Source organism: Castor canadensis, chromosome 3 (assembly GCF_047511655.1).
Source record: "Castor canadensis chromosome 3, mCasCan1.hap1v2, whole genome shotgun sequence".
In the NCBI taxonomy this organism is placed as follows: Eukaryota; Metazoa; Chordata; class Mammalia; order Rodentia; family Castoridae; genus Castor; species Castor canadensis.
Window position 1 is genome coordinate 190486938 of NC_133388.1, and position 18100 is coordinate 190505037.

Consider the following 18100-nt stretch of genomic DNA (forward strand, 5'->3'; position numbering starts at 1 on the left):
ACTCCTGCACATTTTCTCTGGCTGACCCTCTCAGCTCCCGTGAAGACCCTGGACACACAGACTGTTTAGCTTTGAGTGAGGGTTAGATGGATCATTATCACCTTGATGTTTCAGAGGAAAATTGGAGACACAGAGAGGTTAAGAACTTGTCCAATGTCATCAACTAATAAAAGGCAGAGCAGGACACAAGCCTATATAGTCTGCCAGATGGAGTTTCTGACCTCTGCCCTCAGGAACACAATTGCCTGCAGGTGACATTAGTATTTTGCAGGTGGTCAAACCCCACCACTTCAAAGCTCGGCTCTCTCCAAGGTCACCTTGAACTGGAAGGTAGGCCTGGGCCCCAGGTAGCCTGTACTTTGACACTCTCCAGCTGAGAACGACCCTTGGAAAACACAAGGAACCTATCCAGCCCCAGCCCTGATCTCTGGACACAAGGGACCCTTACCCTCTGCTAGTCATTCAGCTATCACTCATTACCAGCCACTGCCTGCAGATTGTTCTAGATAACAGGAGGGGAGGCAGAAAGGGCTGATGAAGACTGTTAAAGCTCCTCAAGCATGTACAGTTATCATTTCCACTCAGAGACCTCCTTGTGGGGTTTGTCTAATCCCACAGTTTGCTTCTATTGGGCTGTGTCTTCCTTTCCGCTCAGACATCTGTCTCCAAGAGGAAGACAGTGAGGGCCATGACCTAACGACTGTGGCTTCCTGAGACACAATTACAAGCCAGAGAGAAACGGAAAGAGAGAATGCTGGGGCTCTCGGGCAGCAGAGAAACCGCTGTGAAACCTGCGATTACAGGAAGAATAAGAAGCGAGCAGCCGCCGCCCTGGAGTGGAAATAGCCCATGGTGGTTTCCTGTGCCCCACCAATGGCATCCACTGGGTGCTTTGATGAAGTTTCCTGTTTAGCATGGAGGGCCGGGCGAGGCATGCTGCTATTTCCTGGAGCACGGTGGGCTCCACCATGGCCTGCACAGTGACAGATAACGGGCTCTGCTCGCAGATCAACTCAGGCAATGGGGCCATGGGTCCCCAGTGGCCCCATGAAAAAGATCAGAGAGGTGAGGAGACTCGCCCAAGTCCTCCGAGCACTAACTCTTGATTCCTGATGTGACCGATTCCAGGTCCAGGGCCTTCTACGCTAACTGAGATGCACATCTGTGCTGTCACCTCCTGCAATCTAAGGACTAGGTGAGAGCTGTTTTACTCTGGGTAGGGGTGGGCAGAGAGAAGCAGAGAGACTTTGCCTCTGTTTGTCAATGGTACCAGTTAAAGAGCAAGCATTGAATTAAATATCCAATCACTCAGTTGCAATTGCTGCCTCTGTGAATGCTGTGTGACTTTGGGAAGACCCCTGTCTCTGTGCAGTAGCGTCCTCATTTGGAGAAAGGGCACGGAGGTGTGCAGTGAGGTGGATCCACTCTGGTTTCCTGAAGCTCTGAATCCTGCAGCTTGGCATGGTGGTTATGAGCACAGGTTCAAATCCCAGCTTGCCCATGAGCTGCTGCTTGGCCTCAGGCAAGTAGCTTTTCTGTGACTCAGTTTGCCCTTTGTAAAGTGAGAATAGTGATAACATCCACCACCTGGTTGCTGCAACATTTAAATGAAGTCATGTGCACAGGGCTCTTACAACAGCTCCTACTGCATACACACTCTGCGGAAGGACACGTGAGAACTCGCCCTGGGTCACACATTAGGCAGGTCTGAGACAGAAGAGCAGCGGCCTGGGGAATGGCTCAGCGACTGCACCTGCCCCGGCCCTATCATAGCTCCTTGGAGAAGCCAATCCAGATGGGCTCTTGACAAGGCTGGGGGCTTAGAAAACTGAGGCTACTGCCAGAAGGGGGGCACTACCAGATCCGAGAGCCTGAATCCTCCCAACCCAGTCACCCTTAGGGGACCATGCCCAGCCTCATCATAGCTCCTTAAATTGTTCCAGAACCAGTGTACATGGGGAGGGGATTGAGTTTAACTCTCGGGGCCCTAGAGAGACCATGTCTCACCCCTCCCCAGCATTTTGTGCATGCAGGAGAAGAGGAAGACCCAGTGTTGGTCACGAGGCACGGAGCCCACAGGACTGCCGTCCTCTCACTCACCGATCCATTCACACATCAGGGCCCAAACTGTGGACTCGATGCTAGATCCGGACCATAGCATAGTCTGAGTCCTGGAAGAGTCCCTGTCCAGTGAGGAGGACACAAGCAATTAGCAAACAGGGGCACATTGGGCCGTATAAGCCGTTTCCCTAGACAGTCTGCGTGGATTTAAGCCCAGGACTTAAGACAACTGTGCCCACGAGCCCAATCTGTCTGGCCTCCACCTGGTTTTGTAAATGAAGGGTCTGTCACTGGAACACAGCCACACCTGCTCATCTGTTCAATCGCAGAGCTGGGTAGTTAGAAGCCAGTCTTGCCCAAAAACCTAAAGTAGATATTTTGCAGTTCCTTATAGTACAGACAGCTGCCCTGCTGTAAACCATGAATGCTCTGAGAGCCACTCCACCCAGAGCCCCATGACACTTCAGGCAGGACCCTCCCAGTCCAATGCTGCACGGTGAGAACACACCACCGAGATAGAGCGTAGGGGCAGTTGGCCGTGGCTTTGATCCAGTCAGAGCCTGTGAAACCCTGTTGGACTGGACGAAGAGACAGACTGGAAGGGCCTCCAGGCAAGGGTTGGGCCTGTGCAAAGGTGCATGGGGAGCTACAACTCGTAAGCTAGTGATGCAGACCAGTGTGGGATCCCAGGAGAGGGGTTGAGCGCTGGGCAGGGCCAGGGATACTGCCTTTAAGCCAAGCAATGGTGTGATGACCCCTCACACTGATGGAACAGGGCCACCAGGGAATGGCTTTCTAGTTCATTCACAGCCATCATATAGCAGGTGACATGGGCAGGGTGGAACTCGTTTTCGCCTGTGAAATTTAGCATCTAGTGAAGGAATCTGACAGGCAAATGCCAGGCAGTATGTGCTCAAGTTCTGAAGAGAGAAAGAAATGACAGTTTTGGGGATGGGTCCCTGGGGCTGAGAGGCGGGGGTGCTGTTCCTGAACAAAGGCATGAGGTCATGAAGTTAGGACCCTAGGCTGTCCCATCGAATGGGACAGAAAACTAAAGGGCGATGCTAATGGGGGAGGCAGACTGGCAGGGAGGAGCCTCCATCTGCAGAGGGGGGGTGAGGGGGTGAGGCTGGAGGCCCACAGGGAACGCCATGGAGCCCAGGAAAGGGATCCTAGCCTAGCATGGGCTTGGAGTGGTTTCCTAGAGAGGTCAATTGGAAGTCACTGAAGCCAGTGAGAGAAGACACAGCATTGCCGTTGGAGGTGTAGAGTGTCACCATGGGCCAGCAAAGCCCCTTCAACCTGTCAACCTGTCTGCTCTTCGTCTCTGCCTCATGCACTGGTCCTTTCTTGCTGTCCAATTAACTGAGCTTTGCTGCTTAGGTTTACCAGGTCCTTCTTCCGGCTAGTGCTCACTGTGGTGTCCCCTCTGCTGTATTGTTTCCCTTTATGTCCACATGAGGGCATAAAGGCTCCCCTCCAAGTCTTTGCTCATCTTTCTCACCTCAGTGTAGTCAGCCCCAGCCACCCCCATGGTCAACATCCCTAAACCCTCTCCCCTCACTCTACTCCTCCTAGAATGTCCTAGCTTCCCATGTGCCATGGAATCTTGTATTCACAGATAAACCTCCCCACTAGGCTGTGGGCACAGGATGTAGTTTGTCACTTTGTTGAGCATCTGAGCTCTCTGAGCCCTGCCTGCCCTCCCAAACCCTCCACTGGTGTTTGTTAATTGAATTAATGGTAAGAAGAGTGGGACCTGATCCCCCAACCTCCTGTGGCAGGTCTCCTTAGAATGTCCCACTAAGGACCTGGCAGCAGGCCTCTAGGGTGCCTCCCTCACTCCTCATTAGCCTCCTTTTCATTGGAGCTGATGCACTTCAGAGGCTGAGGGGATGCATATACCTGTGCCTGGCTCCCACCGGGTGCCTCCAGACAGAGCTTTTTAGGAAAGCACTCGCAGTGAGATGCACAGCCTATCCAGGGCTCTCTGGGATCCCTGGCCCAGTGCCATGGGTTCCCGCTTTGACTTTAGTGGTGCCCTGGCCAGATGTTCTCCAGCAGGTGCTAAACAAAGCCAGCTGCTTTGCCAGCAAAACAGGAGACGTAGTCAGGAGCCATTACCAGCCTTGATGGGGTTCCAGGAAAGTGAAGGGTGGCAGATGTCTGCAGTCCCCAGGGCCCCAACAGCTGGCCTCTCACCTGGACCTCTGCATTTGCAATTAAGCTATATACAGCATCCCTGACAGATGGGTGGCTGTCCCCAGCATCCCTCATTTTGGGTGCGAGGACAAAATGCTGTTGTAAGAACTGGCTCTTAAGTATTCTGAATCTCAGAAATATTTTGAATAGTGACTCTGCTACAGTCACCAGTGAGATCTTTTTTTGTTTTATTTTTTGGCTTTAGTATCTGTACAGTGCAGTAGGTGCTCAGTATCCACGGGTGTGTGGTTCCACAGGAGACCTGGCATGGTCAGGATGCAGAGTTCAGTCCTGAACTGCTGATGCTGGATTTGATTTTCTGATAACACCTCCCAACTTCTGCTAAAGACAGGCTGTCTCTCAGCACTTCTAAAATTTTCACTTTATCACTTTCATTAAGCACATTCACTTTTACCTGGCTTTTGGGGGCACCATTTACTTTTGGGAAGGCATATTTCACAAAATGAAGGGCAAGGAAACACTCAGCAGATCACACAATGATTTAAACACAACTGATGCTAACATGGGACTGAGTGAGAGCCTCTTCACATCCACTGAGCTGCGTAATGTGCACCTGGGAATTTAAAGATTTTGTTCTTGAAACTTCTTTTACTTTTTATTATTATATTTTTTAGCCACACTTGCTCAAAACACATAGTGGGCTTGTGGTGTATGTAATATATAGAACAAATACACATGACTACACAGCACATACTATATACATGTGTGCAGCATGTGTACACGTGTAAGTACATAGCGTTCATGTGTACATGTGTAGATAGGGACACATATAGAGCTTATGAGGCATTGGTACCTGGCTCTGGGAGCTTTGTGCTACTAACTCATTTAATCATCCCATCTTACAGAGGGCGGAAGTGAGACATACAGAAGACTTGCCTATGGTCATTTGCCTTACTGTAGGTGGACCAGAGCCCCAGGTAACCTGCTTGAAAAGGCATATTCTTAACCAATGTACCTGTGGTTCTTACATTTCCATCCCCAGCAATGCAGAAGGAAAGAAGGGAGGAAGGAAAGGAGAAAGAGAGGGGAGGGGAAGGAAGGAAGGAAGGAGGGAGGGAAGGAAGGAAGGAAGGAAGGAAGGAGGGAAGGAAGGAAGGAAGGAAGGGAGGAAGGAAGGAAGGAAGGAAGGAAGAAAGGAAGGAAGGGAGGAAGAAAGGAAGGAAGGGAGGAAGGTCAGGTTATGTTTCAGGCATCTCTGGAAATCATCTGTGCCCTCTGGGAAGTCCATGGTGTCCGAACCAGTTCTGTACTGATACCGACATCCTTTACTTTGTCACTCATTCTCAAAGCCAGATGGTATCTGATTTCACAACAGACTGAAGCAGAGGCAGAGATGGGAACCTGCTGCTGTCCTTTAAGCCATACCCTGAAGACATTTGTAAAGCAATACCACCCTTCTAGCTAAATCTATTTTTGTTTGGTTAAGCATTTCTCATTCAAATGCTACTGATGTTGTCATGTGATGGATTATTGCTGTTTTTTGATGATGAAATAAACATCTAATTTTTTCATTTTTTTACATCTAATAGGATGCACAGTAATAGACATGACCAGTTGGGATGATTGACAGTCACAGTGTGGAAGGGGATCCCAGACCTGTAGGGCTAATAACTGCCCCGTGCTGCCACACGACTCTGCTCTCCACACCAAACACCCTGCTGAGGTGTTCCTCCACTGGACCCTCTTGGCAAGTTAAGAGGGCTGCTCTTCTGCCAACTGTCAGCCTGTCCTTGTGGCAGAAGGTAGAGTGTCCTGGGCCCCCTCCTACCAAGTGGCAAAAGCCTCCCCAGTGCTGGGACATAGCTCAGCCTGCATGCCCCTGCTTTATGTGAAGGACACATTCACACAGCCTCGAACTCTTCTTGCCCCCAGTCAACACATTAGCCCCAGGAAATGAAGTGCAAGAATAGTCTCTCTGTGACCTCAGGAGCACCCTCCCATCTCTTCCTTCGTGCTTCCTCCTCCTGACTTCTGTTCACCCTGACTTGGACACTGGGCCCAGAAGAAAGCAGATCCACTGGCTGTCACATGATCCACGGCCACTGAGGGACCTCCTGGGCTTTGCCCTGGTCCCTCTCCCAGTCTCACAGGATCATCTTCCAGCTCCTATCCTCCAATCTCCCTTCCTGGCTTCCTTCCAGAGCAAAGTCACAATTGGGGACAGGTGGCAGAAATCCTCAAATCATTTTCACTATCTCCTGGGAAGTCATCCCAAGGTCATGGTTCAAATGAAGGCGAGTGCTAAAGGCAAGAATGATCGTAGGTATTACAGATAACTTTGCAGCAACAGGGATGGATGGTGACTTCAATGCCACTGTCACTTGATGGAATATCACACAACCATATAGCCAAGAATCGTCTCAGGGCAATTCCAGGAATGCTCCCCGCATGAGCCTCCTTCAGCCGTGTACTGGAATTCAATTCAGTGGGGAAGAGAAGGTCTTGTTTCCCAGGAAGTGACTGCTGAGTGAGCGCCCACCTGGAGCCTTATTCTATTCTATTTGATCAATAGTCGAGCAAGTTCATTTCCCCTGTCCCAAAGGCGTTCCCTCCCTTCTCTTTTTCCAATGGCTAGTTCCTCAGCACAGAGGGCAAGTCTAGTGTCTGTGAGAGTGTCTGCATGAAGACCATTGAGCAACATGTCTTCCCTGAACAGCCTCTGGAGAGGGACGGCATGCAGCACGAATGTTTGCCAAGTGGATTGCAGGAAGGCTGGCTTAGGTTCATGCCCAACTCCTTCCTCCTCCTCACCAGGCCACTGACTTCAGAAAAGGCAGCAGTGTGCTGCCTAATTTAGTGGGAGGTTTGCAGATGTCTAAACAGCTGGCTTTCTGGCTCGCATACAGACAGATGGAGCAGTGAATTACACAGAGCAGGGGCCAGTGCCAAAGTCAAAGGACCCTGAGCCACAGAAACTGGATCTTCCATTTACTGGATCTTCCATTTTCCATTCTCCAAAAGAGAAGGCGGAAGTCAGAGGAGTGTGGAGAGGACCCGTGCCTGAGAGAGCTCAAGAAGAGAGTAGTGAACCCAGGGGGTCTGCCCAGCCCACAGCTGCCCAGCTCGCTGCACACCATGTTAACAGAAGCTGCAGCTGGGCTGGTGTGGGGCTGAGACTGGTGGACAAGCTGTGCCTGCTTTCTGATCACCATTGTCAGCACTGGAAATGCAAAGATCTACCTGGCCCACCCCCCTTTCTCAGTGCTGGAAAGGCAAAGATGGATCTGGCCCAGGTGAGTGCTTGGTAAGTCCTGAGGAGAATAAAGCACATGGTATGCTCCTGGATGAGCCTGGCACACAGCCATTCACGACAGGACAGGGTGCTCAGTGGATGAAAGTTAGGCGCATGCAAAGAGCTTGGAGTGATGGAAGGGAGGCACCCTGGCTGAGCGCAGGGTGGAAATTGGGGAAGGACTCTGAGAAGACAGGACAGGTGCGATGACATTTGAAGGGATAATAGATGACTCACCAGGAAGGCAGGAGAAGGAGCACCTTCCAAGTGGACAGCAGCACAGGCCAGAAGGACCCGGGCCTTCATTTGAGTGGATGCTGCCTGTAGTGAGGACACAGGATGTATCTACATCACATCTGTATCCACAGGAATAGCAAAACCACACCTATGTGTCCTGTATCTAATAGGCTGTCAGAGAATGATGCGATCTCTGGGGCCCTCAGCACTTTGCACGGATATGGACTTACTCAGTTCTGGAGGCTTGAGCAATCATTAGCTTCTCTGCCCATTTTACAGGTCAAGACAGCATGCTTCCAGGGTGGCCCAAGGAGTATGGAAGTGTGGTTTGCACTCAGGCCACACTGAACAGTGCTCTGAAGATTGCTGTGATTAGCAAGAATGGGTCAGGGGGAGCAGAGATGAGACTGGGAACCTCTGGGAAGCCCAAGCCTTGGTAAGTGTTCCTACTACAGAACTTGGACTCTGTCCCGGAGACACTGGGAAGGGAAATTGAAAGGAGGAAAGAAACAGGCAGATGTCCTGGAACACATGCTTATCAGCTGGATGTGTCTAGAATAAAAATTAGTCCTTGTGAAGGATTTAACCTGGGGGCTTGGCTTCTAGAAGCACAGGACATTCCCACACTCCTGGTGGCCCTTTCTTCCTGTGACACTGGCATTGTCAGGGCCCTTGGGCATGACAACGGTGGTTGACTGGGATGTCCATTTTCCCTGAAGGAAAGTCTTGCTGCCACAGACAGCCTCACAAGCTGCCAGGGAAGAGACTGTGGCTCCTGTCCTTGCAGCTCACCCATGTCCTATCACAGTGTGGTTCAGTATGAGGGACAGTACAATAGGGCTCTAATTTACCCATCACTTCATTTAGCCCTCACAAACACTAGCAACTAGGCACTACTTATTTCCTTTCTTACAGATGGGGAAACTGAGTCTCTGAAAAGTGAAATACCCACCCGTGCTCCCGGAGCAGGAGAGAGTCAGACAGAAGGACATGCCAGGTACACTCTCTTAAACCCTATGAGATGAATAGATTGTATATCCATCTTCCCTTGGAGTGGGATGGGTCCGATTTTATCAAGAAAACCAGGCCCTGCAGGTTAAGGTCACACAGTTGGTGAGCAGCAGTCAGGGTCCTTGCTCGCCCCTCTCCAGCTGGCTGTGGACCAGAGCTAGACCTTTGAATGTCCTGGGAGGGGCTCACTGCTGTGGGCTGCCCTGGTCTCAGCTGTCAGGTACCTGGCAGGGTAAGGATGAGGTCATGCCTGCAAAACTTCCAATTGGCAACAGAAAGGAGACCACACTCTGGAGTCCAGAGGCCTGTGGGTTTCCTGGTCTGGTCTACAAATGAGGCGACAGATAGGGCAGGACCCCAGGGCACTGGGGAGCACCAGGGGCTGCTGGGAGTTACAACTAGTGCAATTTGGAAGAAGCAAGCACAGGCACAGAACACACAGAAGGCTGGACATTGAGATCCATGAGCGTAGAAACCATGCTTCTGTTCTTTGCTGTGTTTTCTCAAGATAGGGACAGGAACAAGGCTCTCAGTACAAACCTATTGAATGGATGTGTGGGTGGATGAGCCTGTCAACAGTCCAGCAGAGGGTGCAAAAGGCTGGGATGGAACTCAGCGCTATTAATCCTCAGTCTTACTTGCTCTGTGTACATAAAGGAAGGTTTCCATCTCATCACCTAATATGCAAAGCATTCCACTGTCTTGATAAAAACTCTTTAGTGTGCATCAAATGCAACCCATTCAGCCATGCACAATGGCACAAGCCTATAATCCAAGCCACTTTAGAAGGTGGAGATTGGGAGGATTGTGGTTCAAGTATAGCCAGGGCAAAAAATTCACAAGACGCTATCTCAACCAATGGCTGGGCTCCATGTTGTGCCCCTGTCATCCCAGCAACACAGGGAATCACAAATAGGAGAACAGAGGCCTAGGCGAGCCTCAGGAATAAAGTGAGAACTTATCTCAAGAATAAGCAAAGCAAAAAATGCAGGCTCAAGTGGGAGAGCACCTGCTAGGCAGGCCCTGAATTCAAATCCCGGTACCACCAAAAAAAATTATATACATAATATAAACTATTCCATTCTAAGAACTGTTCCAATCTTGGCCATTTTGGGGTATTTTCAGTGTATCAGAAACACCCTATAAGCACAATATACAAGAATTAAGCAGCAAGGGTCATGGGAAGGCAGCACGGCTAGTGGACCAGTCTCTTGAAACAGGCAGTAGTTTTAAAGCCTACCTCTACTTATGTGCTGTGTGCCTGTGGGTAAGGTACTTAGCTACTCTGTGCCTCAGTTCTGTCACCTATAAAACAGGGACATGGTGGCAACTAGCTCCCAGGTGGCTATGAGGGCTGTCTGTAGGGCTATTGGAAATGAATGACTCACAACCAGTCCTATGTAAATACTTACAAATACTCCACCTATATTCAGCCAGGACTTCTACACTTCAGCTGGTCCTGAGGATACAGTCCCTGAAGTGGGATAGCCAGATCAGATTATATGGAAAATGCCTTCTAGAACTCCAGCAGCACTAGGAAGAGCAAGGGTCTTTCCCCTATGTTATTAGCCTGAGAACAAGGACCCAGAGGACCCCAACTCCAGATCACTGATGCCCTCAGAGTGACCTTTCTGCCTAGTGTCTATACAGCCTCTGGCATGACACAGCCCCTTGTGCCCAGCTCCTCTGCAGGCTTTAGAGACCTAGGAGAGAAAGCTTTGCAGCCACCCTGAAGACAAAAATTCACCAAGGACTTTCCTTGGTGAAAAAAAGCTGAAGCTCCTTCAGGGCACCCTACTTTAAATTCATGATTTTGTATCATTTTTCCCCAAAGAGGTCCCACAAAAGCAGGAGTGCACCGGCTGTACCTGCTAATGAGTTGATCTATTTCTCCTACTAAGTTATTAGTACCTTGAAGACTTAGTTCCTGTCTCACCCATTTTCCTCCAGGGCTCAGCAAAGCACCTGGAAGCACTCAGGAGTTCTTGTTGTGTGAGTGAGAGAATGAAAGAGCTAATTAATTAATAAATTAATTAGCAGAGAAAGCACGCTAAAGGGAAAGCTCTCTCCCTCTTCCTTTCACTCATTCACTTGGATACCTCCCTTGAACTCCTGTACAAGTTAGTCCTTCACCACCTGACAGTTTTTGGGACATTCAGAGGCACGCTTTACTACCGCTCTTCAATGCCAGGGAAATGGACCCAGCTCTTGCAACTGTTGCTCTCCTCTCAAAGGTTATCAGCAAGGGAAATTCCACCAGCCCTTCCCTGCTGTCCAGGAAGATATCTGACAATGGCCAGGATGTCCTCTTATCTCAGCCCCCCGCACAGCGCCTGGGCCTGCAGTCTGTCCCTGGGCCAGCTGATAACATGGCCTGTTATTTTTAGAGGAAATGCCTGAGTCCTGAGAGCTTTTGTGCATGTGACTCTGCCTGGGAGCAAAACAGGCCTGGATCTCTGTGGAGTTTGCAGTCCCCTGGAGAGGGGACATGTGCCTGGTCTCACCTCTGACCAGCAGCCCCCACCCTCATTCAGATCTCCCCAGTTCTGATTCTCGCCCATCAGCAGTGGGACACAGACCCTGGCTGCCCTTTGCTGTGTCCTCCCCTGGTCCCCCTTCCCTATCCGGCCACCCACACGTGTATTTTTTCCTCTTCCCCTTCCCCACCTCTGGCTAGGATGGAAAGTCCTCAGGTCTTTGCCTAGAACAGCACCTGGAACACAGAAGAGCCCAGAAACACTTGTCGATGCGGAGTGAAACTAGCATTCATCCAGCACGCACACCACACGGATTCTGTGATTGTCAAGGCGTTCACACTAATGCAGCTCTGCCCGGAAAACCCCAGGGCAAGAGATGAAATGCTAGCTCATCAGAGGCCGTCTGTAATCACACCCCAACTCTGATCCAGGGCTGTGCCAGCACAGGACAGCATTCACTCACCCCTATAGCAATGCTGGTTCACACATGCCACGTCACCTGTGCATCTGTGCGTGCATCTATGATACCGACCACACGTGGCTCCTGGGGAGGGAAGGAGGGATGGAGGAGGCATCCATCAACACGTTTCAGCTGCCTTGTCACTGCAGAAGCTAGAGATGTCTGGCCATGGGGACAAACACTCCCTCACCTACTGCTCTGTTTTTACTCCTGAATTGCTGATGTCTGCTTGGACCTTCTGATAGGATGCCATAGTCAGACAGGCACTCACTGTGGACTGCCACTAGCTGTGTAACTTGGCACAAGTATATTAGATCTCCAGGGTCTCAGTTTTCTCATCTGTACGTGGGCCCCCTGGGTTGACATCAGCAGTAACAGTAAATGAAGGGTCTAACATAGGGTATGACCCATAGCTTCATAAATGTGGTGTTGAGCATCAAGACCGACCTGAATTTCAAGAAGGTTCTAGCATCATCAGTGTGAATGCTTGAGGGGTTACTATGTAGACAGGTCAGTTTAGAGAGCTCTAGAGGCTGTGTATGGATATATATATGTTTGTGAATAAATATGTGTCTGTGTGCGTGCCCACCCCACCCCCCAACACACACACTTCCTCTCCCTCTCTCCTCTCTCTCTCTCTCTCTCTCACACACACACACACATACTTCCCCTCTCTCTTCCTTCTCTCTCTCTCTCTCATACACACACACACACACACACTTCCCCTCTCTCTTCCTCCTCTCTCTCTCTCTCATACACACACACACACACACACACACTTCCCCTCTCTCTTCCTCCTCTCTCTCTCATACACACACACACACACACTTCCCCTCTCTCTTCCTCCTCTCTCTCTCTCACACACACACACAAACACACACTTCCCCTCTCTCTTCCTCTTCTCTCTCTCTCTCTCATACACACACACACACACACACTTCCCCTCTCTCTTCCTCCTCTCTCTCTCTCTTTCATACACACACACACACACACACACACATACTTCCTCTCTCTCTTCCTCTTCTCTCTCTCTCTCTCTCTCATACACACACACACACTTCCTCTCTCCCTCTCCTCCTCTTTCTCTCTCTCTTACACACACTTCTCTCTCTTCCTCTTCTCTCTCTCTCTCTCTCACACACACACACTTCCTCTCTCTCTCTCTTCCTCTTCTGTCTCTCTCTCACACACACACACACACTTCCTCTCTCCCTCTCTCTCTCTCTCTTTCTCTCTCTCTCACACACACACACACACACACACACACACACACACACACACACACACTTCCTAGCTGTATGCTCAGAGGCCCTAGCAGCAAGGCTACTCCAGCAGCAATAAACAACCTAGGGACAAATCTTGGTTTCTACACTGTTGTCCCCAGAGAGGCACCAAGACTCATCAACAAACGCCAATTCCACAGGCCATTTTCAGATCTAGATATACAGGACACACAGCAAGTGAATCTTGTCAGATTTGTCCCCAAGGGCCATGGTTTGAAACATGCTCCAGAATGCAACAGAACATCCTGACAGGTCTTCTCCGGGATGACAGCTACTTGTCAGGGAAGGACAGTCCCGACCCAAGCATTTACTGATCAGTTTTCACGAGATCTCACAGGCTGTCTTTGTGGAAAGGGAATTCAGCAGGGAATGTGTTCCCCTTACATGGCACTCTTTTCCATGGAGTATCCTGGGGGAGTGGGCCATGCCACAAAGACACCGAGAAACCAGACGACATCTCCCCTCCCCCACCACATAAGCCGTGGAAGAGTCTGGAAAAGACAGACTGTCTCCCTCACATGGGTGAGAGATCAGTTAGTTACTCACCTCAGATGGCTGGGTGACTGTCCATGTCTGATCCACAGATGGAACTGTCCTACCCACAGCTCCGAGTGCTGCTCACCACGGCCCCTGCAAAGGCTGATGGCCTCTTGCTGCCATTTGCAGCTCCTAAGATGGAATCTGAACATGGAAGGGAGACGGGAAGTGCAAGTCAGCTTTGGTATTTACCCCATGCACTGCCTTTCCAAGATGACTCAAGATGATGACAAGGCGGCCACCCCAGCGGTCCACTTGCTCACCCAAACATTCACACCTCACATAGGTCTTCAACAGTACAGCTCTGTCCCATGGTCAGAGCAGAAAGGAAAGGCAGAAGGACCAGTGAGTGACACACTCACTCCCCCAAAGCAGCTCAGCAGGGGTAGAAATAGACAAAGGAACAGATCATTTAGGCTGATGGGCCACAGGATCTGAGGGACTTTTGGGAAAACCACAGAGGAAATGACCAATTCAGTCTAAAAGGATGAGAAAACATGAGATTTCAGCCACCATTTTAGCAAAGTACACATGAAATGTCATTTTGGCAAAAACCAAAGATGGGAAAAATATCTCCAAGATGCAGGTAAAACAAGTACATATAAGTGAAAGTGAAGGTATGAGATGGAGCAGGGAGCCCTCCGGACAAGGCGGGATGGGAAAAGGCTTCCTTCTGGAGACAATAAGACTCAACAGAGCACTCCCTGGTCCCAGCTCCAGAGATGTGCACACCATGTGCTTCTCCCCTATAGTCTTCTGACATCACTGAGGCCATCACCCAAATTTGTCCCATGTCATGGATTGGCAACTGACCCTTGGCGAGCCTCCATGAGTAAAAGGCAGTAAGTGATGTACAGGCCACACAGAAACAGCGCCACTGCTGTCAGACCCAATGTTTCCATCCTAATGGCACTGAGGTAGTGGCGCCACCTGTATGCACAGCCCTCTGCAATGTGGTCTTGCCTGCCCTCCCAACATGAGGTCAAGTCCACTTCTCCACCCTTTGAATTTGAGCTTGGCCTTGGTTTTGGTTTGGCCAATGGCACAAGGACACAAATGAAGGCTTAAAAAGTGTTTATGCAAGGGTTGGGGGCTGCAGCCTAATGGTAGAACGCATGTTTACCATTCATCAGGCTATGGGTTCAACTCCCAGTACTGCCTCCAAGAGAAAAGAGCTTCTGTATCAAGCACCACCTCCATTCTGCTGCTGAGACCCATTCTGCCACCATATTAAGAGGCCTGAGCCAACACCAGAGAGGACAAGAAACAGTCTGGAGAGGCTCCAAGCTCCCAGACCACCCCAGCTGCACCCCAGATTAGGGCTTGAGACCATAATAGGCAACTGAGCTCCAACCAAGTTTTACAGACCAGATCAATACTCGCCAACTCACAGTGTCGGAAGTCCAGAGGGTAGGAGCTGTGGGTTCTGCAGAGAAGGCTAAAAGACACCCACACACACATGGAACCACTTCACAGCAGGTCATAGCCACGCATTATGGTCAAAGTACACCTTGGCGGGAGGGCCAGGTATGCTGGGGGCAGGGCTGGAACAAGAGGACAGGGAGACCAGTGCTGTTTCAGACAAAGAGTGGACAAGGGTGAGTGTCCAACCAAACCCAGTTCTCTGAAAGAAACCCGGAAGTCATGTATGGTGTTAACTATAAACAGAGTCTGTTTGGAGCTCCTGAAGCGGGCAGGATGTTTACACGGACAACACACAGAGGGACTGGAGTGATGCAAGAGTCTCCCAGCCCGGTCTGAATGTAAGTGTTCAAGGAAAGCAGTACTAGCCCCAGCCTTCTCTAAGCCTGTCCTCCCAAGCAGCAGCCAGTGGGATCTTGGCAACTGTAACTAGCCACCTCTGTAACAGGCTTTCGCCATCTCCTCTCCCTCTGTGCTGTCCGCACGCCCTTCAGACTTCAAAGGCACTTTCAGAGACCCCTCTACTCCAACTCCCAGATATGGTGGGGCTGCTGTTGCTCCAAGTTCTCAGCATCTTCCATGCTGCATCCGCAGAGCACTGCCATAGGCCTGATAGCTTCCCTTACCCCTGCACCGCCCCGCACAGCTTGCCATGTGGGAGAATGCCAGTCACTACATCTTTTTTTTTTTTGTCTTTTCTTTTTTGGTGCTGGGATCGAACTCAGGGCCTCACGCATGCTAGGCAAGCGCTGTACCACCGAGCTACATCCCAGCCCCAGTCACTACATCTTGTAGGAGAGAACACAAAGCAATTATCAGGGATGGCACTTCCAAGATGTTTTCTTTGACGGATCCCCTTCCAAGCTCCAAGCTGGGAAGTGGCCTCACCTTGGAGCACCCATGGCTTCCTGTTCATGTCCCATTCTTATGTCCACTCATCACCCCTTCCTGCATTCCGAGTTTACCCCAATCCCACCCTCAGTTGCTCTCACTAGACTAAGCCTCTTAGGATGGGGGAGGACTGTGCTTTTACCATGGCTGGATTTCCCTACCCCCACCCCAACTGGCTATTGTATTGTACAAAATTGTATTGTATGCACACTATTGAGAAGACACTCATCAGTGATCGTCCAATGGAAGAATGAACAAATGAGTGAGTGAACAAGAGATGGATCTCCAAGAATCAATTAGGATGTGTCTGGTTTATAACTTAGCAGGAGCGTCTACTTGAATTTGGGCCATATGTTAAGTGTAGCTTATGGAATGCATATATGCACAGGCACAGCTATGTACTATAATTCTTCTATACCTTAAAACAGAAGGCGGAAATCAGAGACACAGAGCCCTGCTCCCCACCAAGCCTCAGGACTCTTGACTCCACAGCCTGGCCTGGTGATCTCCAATTAATTACTCCAGAATTCTCTTTGGAGCAATACACAAATCTAAACCAATTCTTTCCATGGTCTTGAGTTGACTTCAAAAAAACAAAATTAAATTGGCAATTGCACTGGATTCCAAACCCCAAGTGGTAAGCAACCAGGGATTTTTTAAAAACTAGAACTTGGCACTCAGAGTCACCTCACCTGCCACAGCCCCGGTTTCCCAGCTTCCCTAACACAGCGCTGGGGTGCTAAACACACAGAAGCCAAAGATGCTGTCTTTCCCCTGCCTGTACCAGAAATAGCCTAATTAGCTGCTTCGACTTCCCTTGCCTTTTGTTTTTAACAAAAGCCCTGAAGACCTTTTCTGAAATGCCATGTCGAAGCCATCGGGGCTCTGCATTAGTTGCCACTTCCCCAACCCTCCCAAGAGTGCTACCAATTAAAGATAACAACCAACTCCTCACCACTGAGACATCTCTGGAGTGTGTTCAGACACAGGAGCCATACGAGGAGGACAAATCAGGCATTGTCCTTTCTCTGGGGGAAGGAGGGGCAGGAAAGCTCAATGACTCCCCAAGACCAGAAATGAGGAAACCAAGTCCCAGAGAGGTGGCTCGCCCATCACCCAGCTGGACAGCAGGGTGATGTCTGTGAAGACTGTGTTCTTCCCACTCCAAGCAGACTTCCCGTCATCCCGTCCCAGTTCCTTCACCCTTTCTTCCCTATCTATTCACCTGGCAGCTGTAAGTACCAACCCAGAACTCAGCACAGTGAGCTGCTGGGTTTCAACCCAGAGACTTGGAGGCAAGAAACATGGCTACCAACTCTAGCTGGAGCATAGATGAGGCCAAATTCCTGCCAAACAAACCACAGTTATGTCCTTATTTCTCCCGCTCGGGATCTAGAAATCATTCCTTGTTTGACGCCATCAGTGCATCCACCATTCACAGCCCCCTTGTGCCACCTGCCATTCCCTTCTACTGCACAACAGAATGCAATACGTCTCGTAAGAGATTCTGTTCTCCAATTTTGTTCCTTCTTGGGTTAGGCAGGGAACTGGAAATACAACTCCATGGCAACCCTGCAGGAGTAGTCAGTTTGCTTACTAAATCATAGCTTTCCCCTTCCAAGTGGAAAATAATTATCTGAGTAAGTGTCCCCACTGTCTGGCCACATGCTACTGTCATCACAGTCCTGTACATCACAGGACTCTTTCCTCAGAGACCTGTGGACAGGTTATGCTCCAAAACGGTGTGGCATGCTTCGGAGGCTGGTCCAGTCAAGGTGTGTGGTTTTACAAAAGCCGCCTTCCTCTCAGACTTGCTCATTGGTAGGGCACAAAAGATACCTGCTCAGCTATTTTACAGAGCTGTGTTGAAAACGAAAGGAATAAAAATGAACATTAAATCACTTTGATAATGATAACATAAAACTAGTGGTAGGAATGGCAGATTCTATTTTTAAGGATTACCAGCACTTTGCAAACCGAATCCTTTGTACCAAAGTCAAAGGCTCTGTCAGTCCTCACTGTGGGCCTGTCGCTTTTATCACTCTGAAGATGAGGATGCAGAGGTTTGACGGTGCGTGAGATGGAAAGTAACGGATAACTGAGCACACGTGTAATGTCCAGAACTAAAAACCTACTTCACATGAGTCTTGGCCTGAGTAGTGGCTAGCTCCGTGCTCTGTTCTGGTGGGGACATCAGTAAACTCTTGGGCTCTGTGCTTGGGAAGGCCACTGTGTGGGGACAGATGTAAGCTCAGACGAACGAAAC

General features: G+C 50.0%; 1 protein-coding gene and 1 long non-coding RNA gene across 7 annotated transcripts in view; one reads left to right on the forward strand and one right to left on the reverse strand.

The window, feature by feature from the left end:
* The window catches only part of St3gal1 (ST3 beta-galactoside alpha-2,3-sialyltransferase 1), a 90217-nt gene that overhangs the window by 58055 nt on the left and 14062 nt on the right, over positions 1-18100 (reverse strand). For 3 of the 6 annotated variants that reach the window (XM_020174460.2, XM_020174462.2, XM_020174461.2), the window contains exon 2: positions 13531-13665. The exons of 2 other annotated variants lie outside the window; for them this stretch is intronic. The gene's annotated coding sequence lies outside the window, so the exon portion shown is untranslated. Of the gene's footprint in view, positions 1-13530; positions 13666-14912; positions 15066-18100 lie in introns of all 6 variants that reach the window. One more of the 6 variants, XM_074069264.1, reaches the window with a different exon arrangement.
* On the forward strand, positions 7872-12344 carry LOC141421748 (uncharacterized). The gene is made up of 3 exons (XR_012446450.1): positions 7872-8189; positions 8669-8750; positions 11442-12344. It is a non-coding gene; the product is annotated as an uncharacterized lncRNA (long non-coding RNA).